Consider the following 12045-nt stretch of genomic DNA (forward strand, 5'->3'; position numbering starts at 1 on the left):
TATGGTAATGAGTAGCACAGCTGACTAGAATTAAGGTCTCTCAACTTCAATATTCATTCCAAAAACCTTGCTGCAAATGATTTTACACATAAGATCAGAGAGAGAGCCATTCAGAGTCCCACATTTTCTTCTTGAGTTTTGAGTTTGTATTACCATTTTCCTAAAACTCCTATCAAACAGCAGCAGGATACCCATGTAACGTAAAAATCATATTTTTAACCCTACTTTGTTCATCTTTCCTAAACACAAATGGATTAAGGCATACATTTTTCAAGTGCTAACTGAACTAGATATTTGACCTGGTTTTGACTTTATGGGACGTCAATCTATGAACAGATGTCCCAGAACAATCGTTCAGTTATAGAGAGCAAGACACAAAAGATCAGCTTGTAAGGGCTAAGAACTGTTCAACAGTTTTCAAAATCTACTCACAAATAAGGAAGGTTGCGATCATTTTTTCACATATATGAGAAATCCGGCAGATTCATATTTAAAAAAAATATAATCATACAGCTCAAAGATAAATCAATCAACTGGAAATACAGATGATTAACAAAAGTTCTTAGACTCAAAACACTAACATACCCATCACTGATGTGGAGACTACTCTAGGTAAGTTTGCTACAAATAACCCCAAATTAATACTCTTTATGTAAATAATTTTAAGTTGACCAGAGAAGCTAACACAAGCGTAGATTAGATTAGCGTGAACACTGAAGAACATCACTTAAGTTACGACATACATCTTACAAATATTAAAGCAGACATTAAAGTATGTTACATTTATGCTGATAACTGATGAGCAACATACTCTAACTTTCCCCCTAGAAATACCAACACATGCTTACTCTACATTTAGAATAAGAGACTTCCAGTTCCAGGTGTGATAAGAGTACCAGGAACTGGATTTACTGTACTGCTTGTAAACAACAGAAAGCTGGACAGGGTATATTAAAGAATTGTTTTCAGACACTGGGCCACAGGCAGTGCACAACTGTCCTCCTGGAGAGAAAGGAAACCAGAAGTGAGTCTTGCAATTGCCTCCATAGCACCTAGAGACAGCTCCCAGGCTGCTCCGGAAGCGGGGACCTAGTCTTGTCCGCTGAAGACAACAGATTTTGAAGTTGGGGAGGCTAAGGTGGCTAGAATTTACTGGGCAGCACAAAAGGAGAGGAGGAAAGTGCACCTAGAGAGCTTTGGGGCCTGCAGAAGAGCCTTTGGCAAAGGGCTGACCTGCACACATAGGAGAAGAAACCATGAGAGGCTGGGGAGATCCACCAGAAAGCAGCAGATTAAGCAATTCCCAGCACTCCTACGGAGCTGGGAATAATTTCTATTTTCACTAACTGAAACGGGAAGACCTTAGAATCACACCGGTAGTGGAGCTAAATTAGCCCTAGACTAAAAGCTGCTCTGGCCCACACAAACACTCCTTAACAGCAAGTCCTGAGAGGATCCAATTGATTCCAAGAACAAAGTCCAACATTATCACCTAAATGAATATAACAAAATGCAGTCCCTAATAATGTGAAATTCACAATGCCGTGTGTAGTAAAAGGATTTAGGCACTCAAAGAAACAGGACAATATGACCCAGCAACTAGGCGAAAGATCTACCAAGAGAAACAGACCAGGAATGACAGAGTATTAGCAGACAAGGACGAAAAATGCTATCATAAAAATGCTCCATCCATTCAGAAAAACAGAAGAGACATGATGAAGAGAGATAAAAATAACCGACACATACAAAAATGACAATGAGCTGCAGAGAATTATGTTAAATGAAATAAGCTAGACACAAACGATTACACTCTTATGAATCCAATTACAGGAAATTCTTAAAAAGACATAATTATAGTGACAGAACAGATTAGCGGTTGCCAGGGAATGGAGAGAGATGATTGACGGAAGAGGGGTATGAGGGGTCTTTTCAGGGGTGATGAAAATATTGTGTACTTTATGCTATGGTTACATGACCGCATACATTTGTTAAAACTCATGGAATTACACTTTAGTGAATTTTACTGTGTATAAATGGTATCTTATTAAAGATTTTTAAAGAAACTGACACATGCTAAGTTTGATATACTTTAATTTTTTCCTGTATTATTTTGCAACTTGCTACCTTTCTCTTACCACAAATTACCTTCTGTTAGAAAAATTATCAAGGAAAAGAAGAAATGCCAAGAGATTTAGACCTCACCACTTCCACTTATTGCTATATCATTCTAAGCATGTTTTCTGTAATGAAAGGAAGTGGACCGTTCAGTCTCGCCATTCATTGTCATCTGTTCCCTGACAAGAAGAGTCCCAGAAGAAAATACATCTAAACTAACACTCACATGCATAACTGGAAGATACTTGGAATAGGCAGGTTCCTTAAAAAAGTAAAAATATAACTACCACATCATCCGACTATCCCACTCCTGGGAATCTGGAAAAAAGGAGAGACTAATTCAAAACAATATATGCACCCAATGTTCGTATCAGTACTATTTATAATAGCCAAGACACGGAAGCAATATAAGTTTCCATCCACAGATGACTGAATTAAGAAGATGTGGAATATATATATATGTACCCACACAATGGAATATCACTCAGCCACAAAAAGAATGAAATAATGCCATTTGTGGCAACAGGGATGGACCTAGAGAATATTATGCTTAGTGAAACAAGTCAGAAAGACACAAATATTATGTGATATCACTTATACGGGCATATATCTGGAAAAGATGAAAAGTCTAATTTGAAAAGATATGCACTCCAATATTTGTAAGTTCCGTTCAGTTCAGTCGCTCAGTCGTGTCCGACTCTTTGCGACCCCATGAATTGCAGCACACCAGGCCTCCCTGTCCATCACCAACTCCTGGAGGTCATTCAACCTCATGTCCATCGAGTCGGTGATGCCATCCAGCCATGTCATCCTCTGTCGTCCCCTTCTCCTCCTGCCCCCAATCCCTCCCAGCATCAGAGACTTTTCCAATGAGTCAACTCTTCGCATGAGGTGGCCAAAGTATTGGAGTTTCAGCTTCAGCATCAGTCCTTCCAATGAACACCCAGGGCTGGTCACCTTCAGAATGGACTTGTTGGATCTCCTTGCAGTCCAAGGGACTCTCAAGAGTCTTCTCCAACACCACAGTTCAAAAGCATCAACTCTTCGGTGCTCAGCTTTCTTCACAGTCCACTCTCACATCCATATATGACCACTGGAAAAACCATAGCCTTGACTAGATGGACCTTTGTTGTCAAAGTAATATTTCTGCTTTTGAATATGCTATCTAGGTTGGTGATAACTTTCCTTCCAAGGAGTAAGCGTCTTTTAATTTCATGGCTGCAATCACCATCTGCAGTGATTTTGGAGCCCCCCAAAATTAAGTCTGACACTGTTTCCACTGTTTCCCCATCTATTTCCCATGAAGTGATGGGACCAGATGCCATGATCTTTGTTTTCTGAATGTTGAGCTTTAAGCCAACTTTTCGCTCTCCTCTTTCACCTTCATCAAGAGGCTTTTAGTTCCTCTTCACTTTCTGCCATAAGGGTGGTGTCATCTGCATATCTGAGGTTATTGATACTTCTCCCAGCAATCTTGATTCCAGCTTGTGCTTCTTCCAGCCCAGCGTTTCTCATGATGTACTCTGTGTAAGTTAAATAAGCAGGGTAACAATATACAGCCTTGACATACTCCTTTTCCTATTTGGAACCAGTCTGTTGTTCCGTGTCCAGTTCTAACTGTTGCTTCCTGACCTGCATATAGGTTTCTCAAGAGGCAGGTCAGGTGGTCTGGTATTCCCATCTTAGTCATGCCCAAATAAGGAAAGAAGTACTATAATTAGCAACTAACAGCTCAGTCTTACTTTAGGAGGATATGGTAAAAATATGTACTACAGTTGACCATTAATAAGACAGGGATTAATCCACATATATTTATAGTCAAGACTCAGTAGCTGGAGGTGTCTCTGAATCCACAGATTCAACCAAGTAGGGACCATGTAGTACTGTAGTATTTATTACTGAAAAATATCCACATATAAGTGGATCTGGCCAGTTCATATCTGTACTGCACACAGGTCAACTGTATTTATACTTTATACACAGAAAAATAGGCCCATAGATGTTTAACTATTTTCTCCAAGGCCTTTCATTCAATAGGAGGAAGATCAAGGTTTTCTGATTCCAGTTCAGTGCTTTTGCTTTCACACCACAGCCAGAAATTATGTCTGTTTCAACCTCTAAAGTGTTTATCCCTTTACTGGGTAACAATATCTGTATTTTGGGCTTCCCTGGTGGGTCAGCAGTAAGGAATCTGCCTGCAGTGCAGGAGATGCGGGTTTGATCCCTTGGTCAGGAAGATCCCCTGGAGAAGGGCTTGGCAACCCACTCCAGTATTCTTGCCTGAAGAATCCTGTGGATAGAGCAGCCTGGTGGGCTACAGTCCATAGGGCTGCAAAGAGTCGGACACGACTGAAGCGGCTGAGCATGCATGCACACATGCATCCGTACCTTACTTTTTAAACGGCACTTACTAGCAAATGAACGGGACAGGGAAGAACGGGTGAGGGAGCCTAAGAAGATGCAGGGCAAGTATGAGACAAGCAAAGAGTGGTTCTTCCAATAAACTCATCTGCAACAGCAAACTGCAATCATCAGTGGTGAGCAAAGAATAAAGACTGAGGGGAAGAATCAAGACCATCGCTGGAAAAAGAAGTGAACTAAATTAGAAATGGCGGTCACAGAGAAACCCAGAAATTAAGTGGTCTGTTTATTCAACAAAAACTACTAGGCAGAACCAAGAAGATGCCAATATTCGACTATTTTTGACCTTAAAAAGGCAATTTCTTCTGATTCAACCTAATATTTCAAAGATAAGGATAGGAAAAGCAGCCAAGTTACTTACAAATCAGTAAACTTTTGCAGTTATACATATTAGGAAAGTGGTTATCTCTTATGAGGTGATACTGAATTTTAAAGACAACACAGCTATCCATTTTGAATTAAACATCATATAAAATACCAGTTAATATTAATACAAGAAGCATGGTATTTAAGTTCAACCGCCAAGCTCACTTCTAAAGAGTTTTCTCACAGCAAAGCTATAGCAAGTATAGGGTCAAATGTGAATTTAAAAACAAAAAAGGTTAGCATTGCTAAAAAAAAAAAAAAATACTAACTCTTAAAAGGTCTTGATCTTTGCCTCAGAGAGAACACAGATGGTAATATAAGAAATCAGCATTCTTCTCTATTTTTCAAACATAAATCTTTACTTTTAAGGGTGACAAAAAGCATAAAGGCAATTTAGAGAGAACCCGTGTTCTGATTTCTTGAACTTTACAAATGAACCTTACTGTGTTGGCTGTCCTTTTGGGCAATTTGTTAGAATGAAGCCATTTTTAGGATATTTTCAGTAAAAATCTACAGCTTGGCATGAAAGAGAGACAGAGAGAAAATAAATATGTATGTGTAGTTAATATTGCAGAAAATATAGTAGATAATTGGTTAGTTTTTACTCCTCAACTTCTTATAATACATTTTATGCTAAGGAGCGAAGTAAAATGAATATGATGGATTAGTGGGTTGTGATGGCATCATTAGATTTAATTCTTTAAAGGAAACTGAAAGCCTAAAAAGGGAGGAAGACGGACTAGAAGAAGCATCACAACTATCTATGTATTGACAACCACTATTCATGGATAACCTTTAATCACTTTTACAAAACAGAGTCAGATTTAGAGTTACATTTATTAACTATTGCTGAACAGATTTTGCAGCTGTACAACTGCATTCCAGACATCCCTTCCTGACAGTTTATCAATCAGAACAGTGTTCTACGAGCTACAAATTTTCTGAAGTCTCAGGACTGGTTAAAAAGCAAACAAACAAAAAAGATAACCTCAATGTACAAAGTAAGGAATACAAAAGGGAGCAGACACTTTGTCTTCAATGGCCATTAGTGCTAACTACTCAGAACTTAGGCTTCAAAATATACAGCGAGTGTCTAAAACCTGCTTACAAGGCCTCCTGGTGGCTCAGATGGAAAAGAACCTGCCTACAATGCGGGAGGCCCAGGTTCGATCTCTGGAAGATCCTCTAGAAGAGGGAACGGCTACCCATTCCAGTATTCCTGCCTGGAGAAATCCCATGGACAGAGGAACCTAGCAGGCTACATACAGTCCATGGGGTCTCAAAGAGTTGGACACGACTGAGTGACTAACACTTCACACTTCTTTTTCACTTCACACCTGCTTACAGAGCAATACAACTTTCAATTTAGCTGATGAGCTTTTTAATATAACTTATGATCAACCAAAGAAGTTTGAGTCTGCAACTTCAAATATAACATTTTCAGTAGTAACTGAAATCTTCCAAAATAAAGGACATCAATGAGTGATGTTCAGAATTGATCACATAAGTCACATTATACCCCATTAAACAGCTCCTAATCTTCTTAGATTTCCTAGTTATGCTGACATAATCTACCTTCCTGGGAAAAATAAAAGTACTGCTATTCCTCAGACTCATACTTTTCAATTAATTATAATGGGTTGGAAGAATCTGAAATTGAAGAACTTCTTCCCCCTTCCCCACTTCTTAAAGGTCATAATGTCAAAGCAGATGAAGGTTTTCCCAGTTTAGGGTCCCCCAAACAACATATCAGAGAAGGCAATGGCACTCCACTCTAGTACTCTTGCCTGGAAAATCCCCTGGACGGAGGAGCCTGGAAGGCTGCAGTCCATGGGGTTGCTGAGGGTCGGACACGACTGAGCGACTTCACTTTCACTTTTCACTTTCCTGCATTGGAGAAGGAAATGGCAACCCACTCCGGTGTTCTTGCCTGGAGAATCCCAGGGACGGGGGAGCCTGGTGGGCTGCCGTCTATGGGGTTGCACAGAGTCGGACACAACCGAAGTGACTTAGCAGCAAACAGAACATACAGCCCCAAGAATGGTTTCAGTTAGTTTTCAGCATTAGGAGTTATGGGACGTAAGCCAGGATAAAATATGAAGAAATACTACCTAATGCCTTCTAATCTATACTACCAAAACATTACATTATGGGTATTTCACATAATATCTCTTTAATATTTTTTGTCTAAGAATTGAACTTTACTATCTATCTTTCAGTTTACCATCTGTCCAAAGTCTTATTTTTGCTATTTGGAAGGTTACTTTTAAAAATATTTTACTTTGGTTGGACTATGTAATCCACAGTGAAAAGGAACATGTTTCACTCCTGTACTTTTTCTCTTGAAAACCATTTTCTTTACAATAAAATTTAAAAAACAGGATAAACTCAGTCATCCTGAGTAAATTACTCTGCCTATGTTAAACATGTGTCTCCACTGATATATAAAACTGGAGCTTATATCCTATAGACTTCTTAAACAAGTCTTTACAGTATCAGGTAACTCAAATGCAGACTCTGTTTTCAAAGGTTATTTCCAAATCTTGGAAGCTTCTAGTACCAACTCCCTTTAAAGGAAAGAAACTGCATAACATAGCAAGCATAGTGCCAGGCTGAATAAATGCTTCCTCCCTTTCCCTTTGTCAGTTAAGTAATTTCTAATCAAAGAAAAATTATATTTAGCTTTGGTTATTATATGTCTAAATATTATAGTCAACTACTAACCAGCCTTACTTCCTGGTAAGATACTACTTTGTAGTCTTCCATAAGTGAATGGATGAACATATTGATTTATATTGATTTAAATAAACTTGGGGGCTTTCCTGGTAGTTCAGTGCCTGTCAATGCAAGAGATATGGGTTCGATTCCTGGTCCGGTAAGATCCCACATGCTGTGGAGCAACCAAGCCGGTGAGCCACAACCACTGAACCTGTGGTCCAGAGCGTGGGAACTGCAACTACTGAAGCCCGCACGCTCTAGAGCCCGTGCTCTGCAACGAGAGAAGCCACTGTGACGAGAAGCCCGCACACTACAGCCAGAGAGCAGCCCCTGCTTGCTGCAGCTAGAGAAAAGCCACACAGCAACAAGACCCAGCACAGCCATAAATGTGCGCTTGGCTGCTCAGTCGTGTCCGACTCTGTGCGGCCCCATGGACTCCTCTGTCTGTGGGATTCTCCGGGCAACAGTGGAGTGGGTTGCCATGTCCTCCTCCAGGGAACCTTCCCAACCCAGGGATCGAACCCAGGTCTCCTACATTGAAGGCAGACTCTTTACCATCTGAGCCACAAGGGAAGCCCTACAGCCATAAATAAACAAAATTATGAAAAAAAAAAATCACCTTAGTACTCTCTTTCACTAGCGGTGCAATATCTAAATCCAAGACCAGGACAACAGCTCCATCTCGCTCTCAGCTGGAAGTCCTCTGGGGCTATGCAAAGGAGGCACTAGGTGTGTGGTAACTATTGCTGTCACATTAATTCCAAGAACTGTACATAGCTGGCTTGGCAGAAAAATCTCAAACGCAATCACAATGACACTTTCAAAAGAGACAAAGTAAGCCCAGGCCAAGAAAATGAATTCAAATTCCTTTTATGCTCAACACTTAAACCACAGCATCTTTCATACACCACATCAATAACTTCTGAGAGAAAAAAGGTTTTCTCACCTCTTCCTTTTAGAAACAACTTTAAAAATTATTTCGCAGCTGAAAAAACTAAAGTAACATCCAGAGAGGTTATGTAAATCAAGTGGAAGAACCAGGATCTGAACTGATTCTTCTGGTTTCAGACTGTATTTTTAACCACTCACTGATCTACTCTAGTTTCTATATTAATAGGACTGACTGAAAGGAAATATTAGGAACAAAACACCTAGGAATAAACCTACGTAAGGAGGCAGAAGACCTGTACTCCAAGATGCTGATGAAAGAAATCGATGACAGATGGAAAGATATACCATGTTCTTGGATTAGAAAAATCAATATTGTCAAAATGACCATACTATGTAGGAAGTCTACAGATTCAACCTATCAAACTACCAAAGGGCATTTTTTGCAGATATAGAACAAAATATCTTAAAATTTGTACAGAGACATAAAAGACCCCTGAACAGCTAAAGCAATCCTGAAAAAGAAAAATGGACCTGGAATCAGGCTCCTTGACTTCAAACTATATTATAAAGCTACAGTAATCAAAACAGTATGGTACTGGCACAAAGACAAACATCGATCAATGGAACAAGATGGAAAGACTAGAAATAGAGCCACACACCTATGGTCAATTGATCTGTAAAAAGGAGGCAAGAATATAGACTGGAGGAAAGACAATCTCTTCAATAAGTGGTGCTGGGAAAACTGAACAGCTCCATGTAAAAGCAATACTCTCTAACACTATACACAAAAATAAACTCAAAATGGGTTAAAGATCTAAATGCAAGCCTGGATATCGTAAAATTCTTAGAGGAAAACATAAACAGAACTCTCTCTGACATAAATCACAGCGGCATATTTTTGGATCCATCTCCTAGAGTAATAGAAATAAAAACAAAAATTAACAAATGAGACCTAATTAAACTTAAAAGCTTGTACACTTGAAACAGTATGTACAACTAAATCACTTTGCTGTGTACTTGAAACTAACACAACATTGTAAATCAACTATACTCCAAGATAATCTTTTTTTTTTTTTAAAGAAACATTAGGTAACAGGAATGTAAGAGGAGAACAGAATAACCATGTTTAATTACAAGTTACTGCTGGTCCCTGCCAGCCCACCCCCCGGAGACTCACTTGCCTCCTAGCGATCTGTCACTGACTCACACTGCCTCCAATACCCCAGCCCAAGGGGCCTACACCATATCACCTCGACTGGCTCTGCTCTCAGGAACAGACATGGTACCTAGAGACTTCCTCTCATCCTGCATGCTTTCCAATTTCCATCGTAAGATTTCTGTCATCCACCACCTTCCAAAGGGGGGCATTGTACAAAATTTTGGTCAACTATTGCCAGTGTTTCTCAATAAGACTGCTATTAGCATTTGGGGCATGATAATTCTTGGTTGTCAAGGCTGTCCAGTGCCTTGAAGAATATTCAGAACCACTGGTCTCTTGGCAATAAATGCCAACAGCACCTCTCCATAGGCCAGTCTATGACAATCAAAAATGCCCCTCAGTTCAGTTCAGTTGCTCAGTCATGTCCAATTCTTTGTGACCTCATAGACTGCAGCACACCAGGCCGTCCTGTCCATCACCAACTCCTAGAGTTTACTCAAACTCATGTCCATCCAACCATTTCATCCTCTGTTGTCCCCTTCTCCTCTTGCCCTCAATCTTTCCCAGCATCAGGATCTTTTCTAGTGAGTCAGTTCTTCACATCAGGTGGCCAAAGTATTGGAGTTTCAGCTTCAACATCAGTCCTTCCAATGAACATTCAGGACTGATTTCCTTGAGGATGGACTTCATTATGTGTTGTTATTCATAAGCACCATCTGTATCCTAGCAGAACTCATCTGATTTTTGTTCTCGCCAAAATTACGGAGTAAATTCTAATAACCTTAGAATGAAACTGTCCACCCAAACTGCTAAAAAGGCAATCAATATCTTCTTTTTCTTCCCTCCCTTAAATGACTCTCTCTGTTCACTGATTTTTAGGTGGGTCAAACTAGTCAAACTCCTCTAATCTTTTGGTGCCATGCATACACTACGCTAAAAATAACACTAATAAAATTATTATTTGTATATGTGTATGCTGCTGCTAAGTCGCTTCAGTCGTGGCCAACTCTGTGCGACCCCATAGATGGCAGCCCAGCAGGCTCCCCTGTCCCTGGGATTCTCCACACAAGAACGCTGGAATGGATTGCCATGTCCTTCTCTAATGCATGAAAGTGAAAAGTGAAAGTGAAGTTGCTCAGTCGTGTCCGACTCTTAGCAACCCTATGGACTACAGCCTACCAGGCTCCTCTGTCCATGGGATTTTTCAGGCAAGAGTACTGGAGTGGGTTGCTATTGCCTTCTCCAGTATATATGCATACTATTTGTATATATGTATATATGTGGTATTAAGTTGCTCAGTCGTGTCCGATGCTTTTAACCTCAAGGACTGTAGCCCATCAGGCTCCTCTCTCTATGGGATTTCCCAGGCAAGAATACTGGACTGGGTTGCCATTTCCTCCTCCAGGGGATCTTCTTGACCCAGAACCCAGGGCTCCCGTACTGTAGGCAGACTCTTTACCATCTGAGCCACCAGGGAAGCATTATATGTATATGTGCTGCTGCTAAGTCGCTTCAGTCGTGTCCGACTCTGTGCGACCCCACAGATGGCAACCCACCAGGCTCCCCCATCCCTGGGATTCTCCAGGCAAGAACACTGGAGTGGGTTGACATTTCCTTCTCCAATGCATGAAAAGTAAAAGTGAAGTCGCTCAGTCGTGTCCAACTCTCAGCAACCCCCATGCACTGCAGCCCACCACGCTCCTCCGTCCACTGGATTTTCCAGGCAAGAGTACTATATGTATGTCCATGTAAAAGAATGTAGCCTATATGCCAAATAACTGACACTGGTTATTCCGGTTTATTTTATGTGACATATATTTGAGTTTTTGAAAATGAGCAGGTATTGCTTCTATAAACAAAATGAGAATGAACGAGTAGGCGGATACATTTAAATGTAGTATTAAAGGGATTTCCCTGGCAGTCCAGTGGTTAGGACTCAGCATTTTCACTGCTGTGGGCCTGGGTATTGTTGGGGAACTATTAATAAGATCCTGTAAGCCATGCAATGCAGTCAAAACAAAAAAAGGTGGTATTAAAAATTCCACATTTAGGATCCTTAACAGACTGATCCCAAAATTCCATATACTTATGCAGCAAGAGGACTCAAACAAAACATATAGGAAAGAATTTCAAAATCAGAACTTAAATCAGAACAGGAAAACACATCTTATCTGTGCAAACAAACATGAGCTCCACATTCGGAGCTTTCCCTGTTAGTCTCCTGCTTTCCTTAACGAGAATCACATAACGAAGTTCCCAGTTCGTTCCTGGCTGTTACTGATGATCTACTTTCTGGCAAATTGACGAGGATAGAAACATGTGTGGGGCCAACTGAAAGTCAATTAGTGAGCAGAAACTAAAATACAAAGGTAACT

General features: G+C 40.3%; 1 protein-coding gene across 1 annotated transcript in view; it reads right to left on the reverse strand.

The window, feature by feature from the left end:
* SPTLC2 (serine palmitoyltransferase long chain base subunit 2) overlaps positions 1–12045 on the reverse strand; it is a 99876-nt gene that overhangs the window by 15948 nt on the left and 71883 nt on the right. The window lies entirely within an intron of this gene.

The sequence above is a fragment of the Ovis aries genome, chromosome 7 (assembly GCF_016772045.2).
Source record: "Ovis aries strain OAR_USU_Benz2616 breed Rambouillet chromosome 7, ARS-UI_Ramb_v3.0, whole genome shotgun sequence".
NCBI classification, from domain to species: Eukaryota; Metazoa; Chordata; class Mammalia; order Artiodactyla; family Bovidae; genus Ovis; species Ovis aries.